The sequence below is a fragment of the Molossus molossus genome, unplaced genomic scaffold (assembly GCF_014108415.1).
Source record: "Molossus molossus isolate mMolMol1 unplaced genomic scaffold, mMolMol1.p scaffold_m16_p_2, whole genome shotgun sequence".
In the NCBI taxonomy this organism is placed as follows: Eukaryota; Metazoa; Chordata; class Mammalia; order Chiroptera; family Molossidae; genus Molossus; species Molossus molossus.
In genome coordinates, this window is record NW_023425355.1 from 10614005 (window position 1) to 10628764 (window position 14760).

Consider the following 14760-nt stretch of genomic DNA (forward strand, 5'->3'; position numbering starts at 1 on the left):
ACCTTCCCAGCTGAGGTGTCCTCCTGATTTTTATCCGCCACACGTGGGTGTGGGACCAGCCCGTCCGCCGCCGCCCCTCCTACCAGTCTGGATGTGGCTGCTGCTTTAATCCCGTAGTTGTAGGACTTCCATTCAGCTTGATTTCAGGCAGTTTTGAATGATGGTTGTTCTGTAGTTTTGTTGTAACTTGGATGTGGTTGTGGGAGGACGCGATACTGCGTTTACTTACGCCGCCATCTTGACCGGAAGTCTTAGTACTCTTAATAAGAAGAATAAAATAGGTTCCCCAAAACTGATGATGGGAGAATACATGTTATTTATTTGAATGATATAGTGGAATTCTAACAAAGATTCTAAATGTATTAAAAAGTATTTTTTAAAGGAACTGGTGACTACTAAAAGTCAGTATGGTTCACTTATAATATATTATACTAGACCAGTAGACCAGTGTTAACCTAAACCGGTGTCCCTCAGAACAATGGATGCTAATAGGATAGTACTGCCAAAACAGTATCTATTTTCTATGACCAAATATTTCTAGGACACATGAAATTAAACAAAGTTAAAAATGTGTCTTCACATGTATTCACTGCAGGACTTTTCAAAGTTTTAATACACTATAGTGTATTACATGTTTACAATAGGTAAACATAGTATGCAATCTTTCCCAAATGTCAACAAAACTACAAGTAAAAGTAGGTTTACAGTTGTTCATATGGAAAATAATACAACGATTAATAAATAATAATACAAGAACAAATTCTGTATTTTGTGTATTCACAACTGCAAACCGACTTTTGCCCCACCCTGCAGTGGGGGTTGTGTTATATGTGTGCATATGCACATGCATTATTTATCAACATTACCCTAAACTAATGTTTTGTAAAATATAATTTTGAAAATATGGTTCTAATTTAGGTTTCTTTTCTTTTTTTCTACTTTTTTTTAATTCTTTTGCTTGTTTGGTTTTAGGATAATTTTTATTACTTCTATGTACAGAAAACTCAGCAGTGTATACTTAGCCCAGTTTGCTTGCCAGTTGTTTAGCCTTTGCCTTTTCCAGCTTGGCAATGTAAGCCTCCAACTTTGGTTCCAAGACATTGCCTCCCCATTGGCAGTGGATCTCACCATATCAGTTGTACTTGGTCCAGATAGCTTCCAGCAGCTTAACCAAAGCACTTTTGTCTTCCGAGTTAGCCTGCGTGAAGATGACAGTGGTGCAGGTCTTTCTGTGGACTATACACCCCAGCCTGACCTTTCCCTTGATAATGCAATAGAGAACCCCCAGCTTACTGCACAGGGCAACCAGGAGGACAACCAGCTCCATGGGATGCACATCATGTGCAGTCACTACCAGCTAGGCCTTCTTGTTCTCCACCAAGATGATGACAGTGTTAACCCTTGCTCGAAGGACAGGTGACCTCTTGGTGGGGACATCACCTTTGCTGGTGCCTTTTGTCTCAGCCTGGGTCAACAATCTCTGCTTCTTTTCTTGCTGTGTTTCTGCTCTGTACTTGTGGGCCAGCTTAACCAGTTGAGTAGCTGTTTGGCGGTCCAAGGACGAGGTGAACTGGTTAATGGCAGGAGGCACTTTCAGATGCTTATAAAGAATAGCCCTTACAGGTGAAGCCTAATGTAGTAGGGCCATTTGACAAAGCAGATGAGGTCCCATTTGGGCTGGATGTCCTGTCCAATGCTAAAATTCTTAGATCTTTCCTCAAATAGGGGATTTACCACATTCTTGACCTCCTGCTTCTTCATGACAACAAGGCACCTCTTTCCCCTTACTTAGCCTTCCATCCTTTCAGATTCTTAGGCAGCAGCAGGAGACCTGGTTTAAGCATCTCTATAGATTAATAGAGTAGTAGAAATGAGAGAGAGCAGACATTATATTTTATTCTGTTCTATTCTATTCTATTTTATATTTTTGTTAATCTTCACCAGAAGATATTTTTCTATTGATTTTTAGAGAAAGTGGAAAGAAGGAAGGGAGGGAGAGAGAGAGGGAGAAACACAGATGTGAGAGAGACACATCAATTGGTTGCCTCCTGCATGCCCACTACTGGGGACCAAACCCGCAACCCGGGCATGTACCCTGACCGGGAATCAAACCAGGACCTCTCAGTCCATGGGACAACACTCAGTCCACTAAGCCACACAAGCTAGGCTAGCCTCATACATTTTTAGGTTAACAGCAAACATTGTTCATTATAATTTAAAAATTACTTTTAAAATTTTTGGATATTAGAAGCACAGAATTGGCTTCATCATAAACATTTTCTATGACCTACTCTTTTCATTGGTCTCATACACGAATTACTTTGAGCCATTTATTCCATAAACCATTTTGTATAATGTAATAAGCATGCACAAACCCAACACCCAAAAGTAAACTTAGACCTTGAGAGTAACTTGACGTTTAATCATATATTTTTCTCCCACTATTTCATTACCCTGACTCACCTACCCTTAATCCTGTGTCAATTGTTCCCTGGCTTTCTGTTTTATTTAGGTTTATTGCATTTAAATGCATTCATAAACATATGAAAAGATGTTTGATATCACTAATCATCAGAGAAATGCAAATAAAAACCACAGTGAGATATCACCTCATACTTGTCAGAATGGCTATCATCAATAAATCCATAAATGAAAAGTGTTGTCAAGAATATGGAGAAAAGGGAATCCTCGTGCATTGTTGGTAGGAACGTAGATTGGTGAAACCACTGTTGAAAGCAGTATGGAGTTACCTCAAAAAATTAGAAATGAAACTGCCTCATGACCCAAGGATTCCTGGGAATATATCCTAAGAAACCTGAAACATCGTTTTGAAAGAATGTATGTACCATATGTTCATTGTAGCATAATTTACAATAGCCAAGATTTGGAAGCAACTCAAGTGCCCACCAGTAGATGAGTGAATAAAAAAGCTGTGGTACATTTACATAGTGGAATACTACTCAGTCAGAAAAAAGAAGGAAATCTCATCTTTTGCAACAACACGGATGGACCTGGAGAGTATTATGATAAGTAAAATAAGCCAAAGAAAGACAAGTACCATATGATTTCACTTATATGTGGAATCTAATGAACAAAATAAACTAATGAACAAAAGAGAAACATACTCATAGATAGAGAACAGACTGGCAGCTGTCAGAGGGGAGGGTGTTGGGGGGCTTGGTATAAAAGGTGAAGAGATTAAGAAAAAAAAAAACTTTATAGACATAGACAACATTATAGGGATTACCAGAGGGAAAGGGGAATGGGGTAATGTGGAAGAGGGTAAAGGGAGGATAAATGGTTGTGGAAAGAGACTTGACTTTGGGTGGTAAGCAAACGATGGACTATGCAGATGATGTGTTACAGAGTTGTACACTGGAAACTTGTATGGTTTTATTAACCAATGTCACCCCAATAAATTCAATTAAAAATATGGATGGACATGTATAGATGAAAAAAAAGTACCCGAAACAAGTACCAATGCATGTATAATCACTTTATTTTTGACAAAAGTGGTATTACAAAGCAGTGGAAAAAGTTTGTTCTTTCTCCCACGCCCCCAATTTTTAGAGCTAGAATATGTGGATATCTACTTGAAAAAAATGAAATTTGATCCATATTTCAAACTTTACATACAATTCAATACCAGGTGTATTGTAGCTTTAAAAGTAAAAAGCAGCCCTGGCCAGTTTGGCTCAGTGGTTAGACCGTTAGCCTGAGGTCCAGAGAGACCTGGGTTCGGTTACTGCTAAGGGTATGTACCTCGGTTGCAGTTTGTCCCTGGCCCTGGATGGGTTGTGTGGGTGGCAGCCACTCGATGTGTCCCTTTCATGTCAATGTCTCTCTCTCTCTCTCCTCACCCCTTCCCTCCCTCCCACTCTATCTGAACAAAAAATAGAAAAATGTCCTCGGGTGAGGATTAAAAAAAAAAAAAAAAAGTAAAAAGCATCGCAGAGATTTTCCTAAAATTTCTCAAACAAGCAGCATCTGGCCTCAGTGGGCCCCATACCTCTCACTAAGTGGAGCCATCCCTAGCACTAGTAGCAGTTGACCTTGGTTTGAAGCTTGACCTCATCTGGACACCTCCAAGCCCATCCATCTGCAGATAGCTTTGTAGTTCATGTTGGGTGGCCCCGGGCAGAACACAGGTGGTGGCTGACATTTATCTGCACCTCTGGGAGGCCCCTGAGCCAGCACACCCAGTGGACAGCTAAAGACCATGTCGAAGCATCACTACCCAAACACCTACACAAGTGAAACTCAAGGGGTGGACTCAGCAGGCACCAGAGCCCCACTGTGGTAAGTCCTGCTCCATGGGGTGGGCCTCTGCTCAGCTGACCCTCCATGGTGGTTGGAGATTGGTGGTCACAGCCATTCCTTGCAGCTGATCAGCCTAGGGGTAAATCCCTCCCATTGATATGCCAACAGCAATCAAGGATCAACTACAAAAGGAGGTTGTACCCAGCTTGGGCAATCAAGGAGGCTGTGTCACTGGACCCTACAAAATACCTACTTACATTAGGCCACTCTACCAAAACTGGGAGACATAGCAGCTGTACCTAATACATAGCAACAAAGACAAAGAGGCAGTCAAAATGAGGAGACAATCAAACATGTTCCAAATGAAAGAACAGAACAAAATGGGAAAAGCAATCTACTAGATGCAGAGTTCAAAACACTGGTTATAAAGATACTCAATGAATTTTAGTGAGAACCTCAACAGCATAAAAAAGGACCAGTCAGAAATAAAAGCTACACTAACTGAAATGACAAACAATTTATAGGGAGTCAGTGGCAGAGTAGATGGAGCCGATAATCAAATCAATGATTTGGAATATAAGGAAGCAAAAAACACCCAATCAGAACAGCAAAAAGAAAAAAACAACAACAAAAAACATGATGATAGTGGAAGCAGCCTCTGGGACAACTTCAATTGTACCAACATTTGCATCATGGGAGTGCTGGAAGGAGAAGAGTGGAAGTAAGAAATTAAAAATCTATTTGAAAAAAATGACAGAAAACTTTTCTATCCTGGGAAAGAAAATAGACATGCAAGTTCAGGAAGCACAGAGTCCTAAATAAGATGAACCCCAAAAGACCCACACCAAGACATATCATAATTAAAATGTAAAAGGTTAAAGACAAAGAGAGACTCTTAAAAGCAGCAAGATAAAAACAGTTGGTTACCTCCCAGCTGATTTCTCAACAGAAACTTTGCAGGCCAGATGGCATTGGCTAGAAATATTCAAAGAGATGAAAAGAAAGGACCTACAATCAAGATTACTTTACCCAGCAAAGCTATCATTTAGAATGGAAGGACAGATAGAGAGCTTCCCAGACAAGAAAATGCTAAAGTATTTATCACCACAAAGAAGAAGAATATGAACAATAAAATAGCAATAAATACATATCTATCAATAATTGATTCTAAAAAACAAAGTAAACAAAGTAAATGAACAAGCAGAACAGAATCAGACTCAGATACAGAGAACATTTTGACGGTTACCAGATTGCAGGGGGTGTTGGGTAAAAAAGGTTACAGAATAGTCATGGGGATGTAAAGTACATCATAAGGGATATAGTCAATAATATTCTAATAACTTTGTACTGTGTCAGATGGGTACATAATTTATTGGGTTAATCGCTTAGTAAGTTACAAAGTTACATATTGTTTAATCACTGGGGTGTACACCTGAAACGAATATAATAATTTATGTCAACTATAATTGAGAAGTTAAAAAATGATTTAAAAATAAATTTTTAAAAAAGTAAAAAGCACCACAATAAAGCTTTTATACATGAATATAAGAGAACATCTTCTGGAAAGATTTTTTTTTAAACAACTGACATAAAGTTAACTAACCATAAAGGAAATAACTGATATATTTATATGACTTAAAAATAAGAAGTATTGTAAATAATGCTGCTATGAACATAGGAGTACATGTACTCTTTCGGACTGGTGTTTTTGGATTTGTAGGATATATTCCCAGAAGTGGGATCACTGGGTCAAAAGGCAGCTCCATTTTTTATTTATTTTTGAGAAATCTCCATACTGTTTTCCACAGTGGCTGAACCAGGCTGCATTTCCACCAAGAATGCACTAGGGTTCCACATCCTCTCCAGCAAAAGGGAGAAAGGGAAAGAGGACATCTGTAATAGTGTCAACAATAAAGATAAAGTTAAAAAACAAACAAACAAACTATTGTTCATAAAATGACACTGTTAAAAGAATAAAAATTCCAGCCACTGGCTGGAAGAAGTTATTTATGACACATATAAGGAACATAGGCTGCTATTCAAGACAGAGACAAAGAAAGACAAAAAATAGGCAAAATTTCTGAAGAGATATTTCACAAAACAAAACATCCAAAAGACTATAAAATATGAAAAGATGAACACCTGCCTAGTAATCAGAGAAATGCAAATTAAAAGCACCATGGGATAACCATTCCCCACGAAACAAGAGGGATAAAAGAGAAACATGGGGTCCAGAATGCAGACCCCACACTACTCTATATGATGCTAATCAAACCGAATTTGGAGCATGAAATTCAGTCCTAGAGACCACCCTTTGAATAAGAGAGAAATTGACAGACTGTAAAATATTGAGAAGAGAGAGCTCTAGACATCATAGCATACGAGGAATGTTTAGAGAAATTGGAAACATTAACTTGAAGGAAAGAAGGATTCCAATACAAAGGCTTTCACAAGAATAGAGGTGAGTTTATAACTATGAATTATTAATATAAAAGAAACATAAAAGGAAACAGTTCTCAGCTCAACCTCAGAAAAATATTTCTAAAGTTTCGACCTGGCCAAAAATGAAATAAGAATGTCTCGAGAATTGTGAGCTGATTGCAGCTGAAGGTGCTCACAAGCAATGTCTCAATGACAATTTGAAGGTGTTATTATTGTTAGGGTATGGAGGGAGCTAGGGGATTAGATTGACTTCTGAGGTTCTTTTCAGATTTACTGTATAATTCCGTAAATCATAGGGTATGTTTGTGTGTGAAAGAGATCTCAAAGCAGGTCTCTCTTTGGAAGAAATAATACTTGCACCCTAGCCCCCATTACATCTCTTATTAATGATAACTGAGTTGTCTTCATAGGTTGACTCACTACTCTCCTAGAATCAGTGATACCTGATGAAAGAATAATAGGCCAGTTGCTCTTACTGAAAGTGTCTGAAGATTTTAGAAATAGTAATTGCTCTTACCCAGAGTCCTACTGTTCCCTGAAAACTTTTCTTGTTACTACTCAGGGACAACGGATAAAATAAAATTCTACCTGTGTGTTTGCTGGAATTCTGTACAGAGGTGATAAAAATTTTATCTTCAAGTTTTTCTTTTCCAAGCACAGAACATTTATTTGGCAAGGATAATGGTACCCTCTAGTGGCTGCAACTATGAACATAACATCTTGGGTAAGATCAGAACTCTGGACTTAATACTTCAAAAAGAGACTTTTTGGCACCAAGTCCTGAAGTTGCTTCCTGCTGATACACATCATCATATAGTAGGCAAGTGAGACAGACAGGATTAGAACTCTTAATCACAAACTCTTATTTAGCCTAACCTAACTCTGTTGCAGATATTGCCCTTGCTGCTGATATGACAACCAGAGAGAAAAACAGTAAGCCATCCAGTACCCTTATTTTAAAAACACCACTGCACAGTATACCAAAATATAAAAATTCAAATGTACCTAATCTTTTATTTAAACATAAATATTAATTAAAATATGTTAATATTTTATAATTTTTAAAAAACATTTTAATTTATATTTGTTACAGAGGTGTCTCCTTTTTCCCCATTGACACCCTCCTCCCCATCCCTCCTGCCCCCGTTCCCAGCTTTGTTGTCCATGTCCATCGCTTATGTGTACATGCATATAAATTCTGTGGTTTATCTCTTCCCTCACCCCTCCCCCTCTTCAGAGGGTTGTCAGTCTGTACCCTACTTCCACGTCTCTGGGTTCACCCTGTTCCTCAGACTGTTATGTTCATTATATTCCACAAATAAGTGAGATCATGTGATATTTGTCTTTCTCTGCTTGGCTTGTTTCCCTTAGGATAATACTCTCCAGGTCCCTCCATATCATCTCAAAGGATAAGACATCTTACTTTCTTACAGCTGCATAGTACTCCATTGTGTATATGTACCACCACTTTTTTATTCATTCGTCTACTGATGGACACTTGGGCTGTTTCCAGATCTTTACAATAGCAGAGCTATTGTAAATAGTGCTGTTATGAACATGGGGGTACATATATTCTTTGTGATTGGTGTTTCAGGCTTCTTAGGGTATATTCCTAGAAGTGGGATCACTGAGTCAAATGGAAGTTCAATTTTTAATTTTTTGAGGTAACACCATAGTGTTTTCCATAGTGGCTGCAGCAGTCTGCATTCCCACCAGCAGTGTATTAGAGTCCCCTTTTCTCCACACCCTCGCCAACACTTGTTGTTTGATGATTTGTTGATGGCGGCCATTCTGACAAGTGTGAGGTGATACCTCACTGTTGTTTTAATTTATCTCTCTGATGATTAGTGATATTGAGCATTTCTTCATATGTCTCTTGGAAATTTGTATGTCCTGTTTGGAGAGGTGTCTACTTAGCTCCTCTGCCCATTTTTTAATTGGGTTCTTTCTCTTCCTTCTGTTGAGTTTTGTGAGCATTCTACATATTTTGGAAATGAACCCCTTATCTGATATATCACTGGCAATTATGCTCTCTCATACAGTGGATTGCCTTTCCATTTTGATGGTTGTTTCTTTTGCTGTGCAGAAGCTTTTGAGTTTGATGTAGTCCCATGTGTTCATTTTCTCCTTTGTTTCTGTTGCCTTAGGTGATGTATCAGTGAAAATTCTGCTGTGTATGATGCCTGAAATTTTGTTTCCTACATTTTCTTCTAGGATTTTTATGGGTTCACAGGTCACATATAAGTCTTTTATCCATTTTTAGTTTATTCTTGTATATGGTGTAAATTGATGGTCTAGTATCATTTTTTTGCATGTAGCTGTCCAATTTTCTCAACACCATTTATTAAAGAGGCTGTCTTTACTCCATTGTATGCTCTTGCCACCTTTGTCAAATATTAATTGAACATAGTGTCTTGGGTCAATTTCTGGATTCTCTGTTCTGTTCCACTGGTCTATATGCCTGTTCCTGTGCCAGTACCAGGCTGTTTTGATTACACTAGCTTTGTAGTTTAACCTGATATCCAATATTGTGACCCCACCTACTTTGTCCTTCATTTTCAAGGTTGCTGTGGCTATTCTGGGTCTTTTGTGGTTCCATATGACTTTTGAAGTATTTGTTCTAGTTCTGTGAAATATGTTGTTGGTATTTTGTTGGGTATTGCATTGAATCTATAAATTGCTTTGGGTAATATGGACATTTTAATGATGTCAATTCTTCCAATCCCTGAACAAGATATGTGCTTCCACTTTTTTATATCTTCTTCTATTTCTTTTTTCAATGTCCTGCAGTTTTCTGCAAATAGGTCTTTTATTTCTTTGGTTAAGTTTATTCTTAGGTACCTTAATTTTTTTGTCGCAATGGTAAATGGGATTGTTTTTTTTTTTTTTTGTTTCATTTTCTGTGACTTCATCATTGGTGTATAAGAATGCCATCAATTTCTTGATGTTAATTTTGTATCCTGCTACATTGCCAAATTCATTTATTAAGTCTAGTAGATTTTTGATGGAGTCTTTAGGGTTTTCTACGTATAATATCAGTCATCTGCAAATAATGACAGTTTCACTTCCTCCTTTCTAATTTGGATCCCATTTATTTTTTCTTTTTTTTTTGTTCAGGTAGAGTGGGAGGGAGAGAGAGGAACAGAGAGAGAGAGAGAGAAACATAGACGTGAAAGGAACACATCGAGTGGCTGCCACCAGCACAACCGACCAGGGCCGGGGACAAACTGCAACCGAGGTACGCGCCCTTAGCGGGAACCGAACCCAGGTCTCTCAGGACCACAGGCCGACGCTCTAACCGCTGCGCCAAACCGGCCAGGGCCCATTTATTTTTTCTTCCTGTCTGATTGCTGTGGCTATGACTTCCAGTACTATGTTAAATAAGAGTGGCGAAACTGGGCATCCCTGTCTTGTTTCTGTTCTTAAGTAAAATGCTTTTAGTTTTTATCCATTGAGTACAATGTTGGCTGTGGGTCTTTCATATATGGTCTTTATTATGTTGAGATATGATCCCTCTATTCCCACATTGCTGAGAGTTATTATCAGAAATGGGTGCTGGATTTTGTCAAATGCTTTTTCTGCATTTATTGATATGATCATGTGGTGTTTATCTTTCATTTTGTTTATGTGGTGTATCACCTTTATTGATTTGTGAATATTGTACCAGCCTTGCACCGCTGGGATGAATCCCACTTGGTCATGGTGAATAATTTTTTTTGATGTATTGTTGGATCCGATTTGCTAGTATTTTGTTAAGGATTTTGGCATCTATGTTCATCAGGGATATTGGCCTGTAGTTTTCTTTCTTTTCAGTGTCTTTTTCTGGTTTTGGAATTAGAATTATGCTGGCCTCATAAAACGAGTTTGGAAGTCTTCCTTCTTTTTGAATTTTTTGAAATAGTTTGAGGAGAATGGGTGTTAGTTCTTTTTTAAATGTTTGGTAAAACTCCTCCTTGAAGCCGTCCATGCCTGGGGTTTTGTTTGCTGGGAGAGTCTTGATTACATCTTCAATTTCCTTAGTTGTTATTGGTCTGTTCAAGTTTTCTATGTCTTCCTAATTCAGTTTTGGGAGACTATGTGTTTCTAGAAATTTGTCCATTTTGGTTAGATAGTCGAATTTGTTGCCATATAATTGTTCATAATATCTGTTAATATTCTTTTGTATTTCTGTGGTGTCAGTTATTATTTTTCCTCTTTTATTTCTGATTTTGTGTATTTGGGTTCTCTCTCTTTGTTTTTTAGTGAGTCTAGCTAAGGGTCCGTCAATCTTGTTTATCTTTTCAAAGAACCAGCTCTTTGTTTCATTGATTCCTTGAATTGTTTTTTTTGGTCTCCATGTAATTTATTTCTGCTCTGATTTTTACTATTTCCTTCCTTCTACTTGTTCTGGGGTTTTCCTTTTGTTTGCTTTCTAGTTCTTTAAGTTGTGAGGTTAGATAGTCTATTAGAAAATTTTCTTGCTCCTTTAGGTAGGCCTGTAATGCTATGAACTTCCCTCTCAGAACTGCTTTCACTGCATCCTATAGATTTTGTGTTGTTGTGCTTTCATTTTCATTGGTTTCCAGGAAGTTTTTAATTTCTTCCTTGATTTCCATGGTAACCCATTTATTGTTCGATAACATGCTATTTAGCCTCCATGTTTTCAAATGTCCTTGCATGTTCTTGTTGCAATTGATTTCTAGTTGCAAGCCATTGTGATCTGAGAAGATGCTTGATATGATCTCAATCTTCTTGAACTTGTAGAGACTTAGTTTGTGCCCTAGCATGTGCTCCATCTTTGAGAATGCCCCATATGCACTTGAGAAGAATGTGAATTCTGCCGCTTTGGGGTGTAATTCTCTGTAGATATCTATTAAATCCATTTAATTTAGTGCTTCATTTAGAGTCTGTGTTTCCTTGTTAATTTTTTGTTTAGAAGATCTATCCAGTGATGTCAGTGGGGTGTTGAGGTTCCCTGCTATGATTGTATTGCTGTAGATTTCACCTTTGAAGTCCTCCAAAAAGATTTTAAATATATTTTGGTGCTCCTAAATTGGGTGCATATATGTTTACCAAGGTTATATCTTCCTGTTGGAAAGATCCTTTCAATATTATGTAGTGGCCTTCTTTGTCCGTAGTTTTGGCCTTCATTTTGAAATCTACTTTATCAGCTATGAGTATTGCTACCCCAGCATTTTTTTTCTTTCCGTTTGCTTGAAAGATTTTTTTCCATCCTTTCACTTTCAGCCTATTTGAGTCTTTTGTTGTGAGGTGGGTCTCTTGTAAACAACATATATGTGAGCCATGCTTTCGTATCCAGTCAACTACTTTGTGTCTTTTTATCTGAGCATTCAAACCATTCACATTCAAGATGATAATTGATATGTACTTATTTAGTGCCATTTTTGTTTAGTGTGCTTGTATTTTTCTTCCTATTTCTTCTACTAATTACAGCAGTCCTTTTACCATATCTTGCATTGGTGGTTTGGTGTTAATATATTCCCTTAGCTTTTTTTTTTTTTTTTTTTTTTTTTGTCTGGAAAGCTCTTTATTTGAACTTCTATTTTGAATGATAACCTTGTTGGATAGAGTAGTCTTGGATTCAGATTCTTGTTTTTCATGACCTTGATGACTTCATGTCACTCCCTTCTGGCCTGTAGTGTTTCTCTTGAGAAGTCTGCTTAGAGCCTTATGGGGGTTCCTTTGTAGGTAACCTGTTGCTTACCTCTTGTTGCCTTTAGGATTCTCTCTTTGTCTTTAATTTTTGGCATTTTAATTACTATGTGTCTTGGTGTGGGCCTGTTTGGGTTCTTCTTACTTGGGACTCTCTGTGCTTCTTGAACTTGAATGCCTTCTTCCATCACCAAGTTAGGAAAGTTTTTTGTCACTATGTCTTCAAATATATTCTCTAACCCTTGCCCATTTTCTTCCTCTTTGGGGACTCCTATGATGCCCTTTCTCTACCCTAGCTCCCAGGTGAGTAGTTGTGGCTATTTTAGTGCTCTGTCCTTGCTCTCTGCACTGTGGAGCAGGCTTGGTCTTTATTCGCCAAGGGCGCTGCTCATAGTTGAAATTGCTGCTGTTCCTGGGCTCCCAGCCCGCCACCCTCTCAGGCCTCTGCAGATCCTACCAGTGTCCCTGGTTATATGGTCCTGTCCTGCTGCTTTTTTCGTGCTTTAGTCTGAGGATTTGTCTTTATTTTAGTTGCAATTCCCATTTGGTCCTGGGAGATCTTCTCTGTAGCTTTTATTCACTCTGCCTCCATTTATGCCTATCTTGTGTGCAGCCGAGTCACACAGACCTTCCTGGTGGCCCAGCACCCTGCAGGTCCTGCTGGTAACTGGTCCCCTTTGGGGACCCGGCTCTATGCCTATGTTATGTTATGGGCTGCTGGGTCACACAGGCCTCTCTGATGCTTTGATGCTTTAGCACCCCACAGGTACCAAGGGTAACTGAATGGCACAGTCTCTGCTGGGTAGCACAGGCCCCTCTGGTGCCCCTGTACCCTGCAGGTTCAGCAGGCGGGTAGCTGGATTGCACCAGTCTCTATAGGGCTGTGGCTTCCCACTGCTCTTGTGAGCTACTGGACCTCACAGGCCTCTGTGGAGCCCCAGGTCCCACTCCTGGTAGCTGGGGAGTGCCCCGTGGGGCTCAACTCCTGCTCGGTTTTTGTTGTAGTTTTTGGGGATGGATCTCAGCTGCTGGTCTGTGCTTCTGTTGCCTGGGGATGGATGTCTGCTCCCCAGCCTCTGTTGCTGGGGGTATATCTTGACTCTGATAGGGCTGCTACTATGGGGGATGATGCTGGGCTCCGGGCTGTCTGAGGCTTCTGCGACCAGCACCTTGGGAGCTCCACTACTGTGCACTGGCCTGTGTTGATACAGAGTGTCCACTGGTCCGATGGTGCCAGGTGTGCTGGTGGGCTCAGGTTGCTGGGCCCTAACTGCTCCCACTGCCTCCTCCCAGGGAAGACCCGCGATCTTCCAAAATGGTGGGTCCTCCCAGTGGCGCAGGGTGAAGCGCCCTGAAGGGCCACTTACTGCAGTAGCTAGCTGCTCCTGTCCTTAGCACAGGAACCTTCTGCTCCGTGGCTCTGCACTGTTCGGGTTTGGTCATTCACCTTCACGTCCATTCAAACTCTTTCACACATTCGCTCACTCTCTCACACACTCACCCTCCCTCTGATCCTGCTGGCCGCCATCAATTAGTGATGTTTAAAAAAAAAAATTCTCTGTAGAGTTCTTTTTATAGTGTGGGAAAATAGCACTTTTACTTTCTCAAAAGTTTAATAATAGAAAAAAAATATTTTTCCAGACATGGTGGACTAGGTGACCTGGACGATCCCCCTTGATAAAGGCAATTTAAAATGTTAGAAGACACTTTACAAAATCTTAAAATGTCAAGGACCTAGACAAAAAAGTGAAGATTTATAAGGTTAAAAAAAAGGGATAGCCCTGGCTGGTTTAGCTCAGTAGTAGAGCATCCACCCGTGAACCAATGAGTTGTGGTTTTGATTCCAGCCAAGGGCATGTACTTTGACTGGGGTTCGTCCCCAGCCCTAGTGGGGGTCTTGTGGGAGACATCCAGTCTATATGTCCCTCTCCCGTCGATGTTTCTCTCTCTCTCCCTCTCAGACCTTCTCTTTTGGCATGGGAAATAAAGAGTTTATTTTTTCTCATTTTTTTCTTTTTTGCTCAATCCCTCTACCCCCCAGCCTCCTAAACCCCCCTCCCCAGGCCATCAACCTGCTTTCCATCAATGAGTCTGTCTCTGTTTTGGTTTTTAGTTCATTTTGTTCATTAGATTGCACATAATTGAGATAATACGTTATTTATCTTTCTCTAACTGGCTATTTCACTTAGCGTAATGCTCTCCAGGTTCCTCCATGCCATTGCAAAGTGTACAATTGCCTTCTATTTTTCATGGCCGAGTAATATTCCATTGTGTAAATGTATCTCAGATTTTTATCCACTCATTTATTGATGGACACGTGGGTTGCTTCCAAATCTTGGCTCTTGTAAATAACTCTGCAATGAACATAAGGGTATATATATATATATATATATATATATATATATT

The 14760-nt window shown here is 39.3% G+C and overlaps 1 pseudogene; it reads right to left on the reverse strand.

The window, feature by feature from the left end:
• Positions 1–1132: 1132 nt before the first annotated feature.
• Positions 1133–1761, reverse strand: LOC118636076 (annotated as a pseudogene).
• Positions 1762–14760: the final 12999 nt, after the last annotated feature.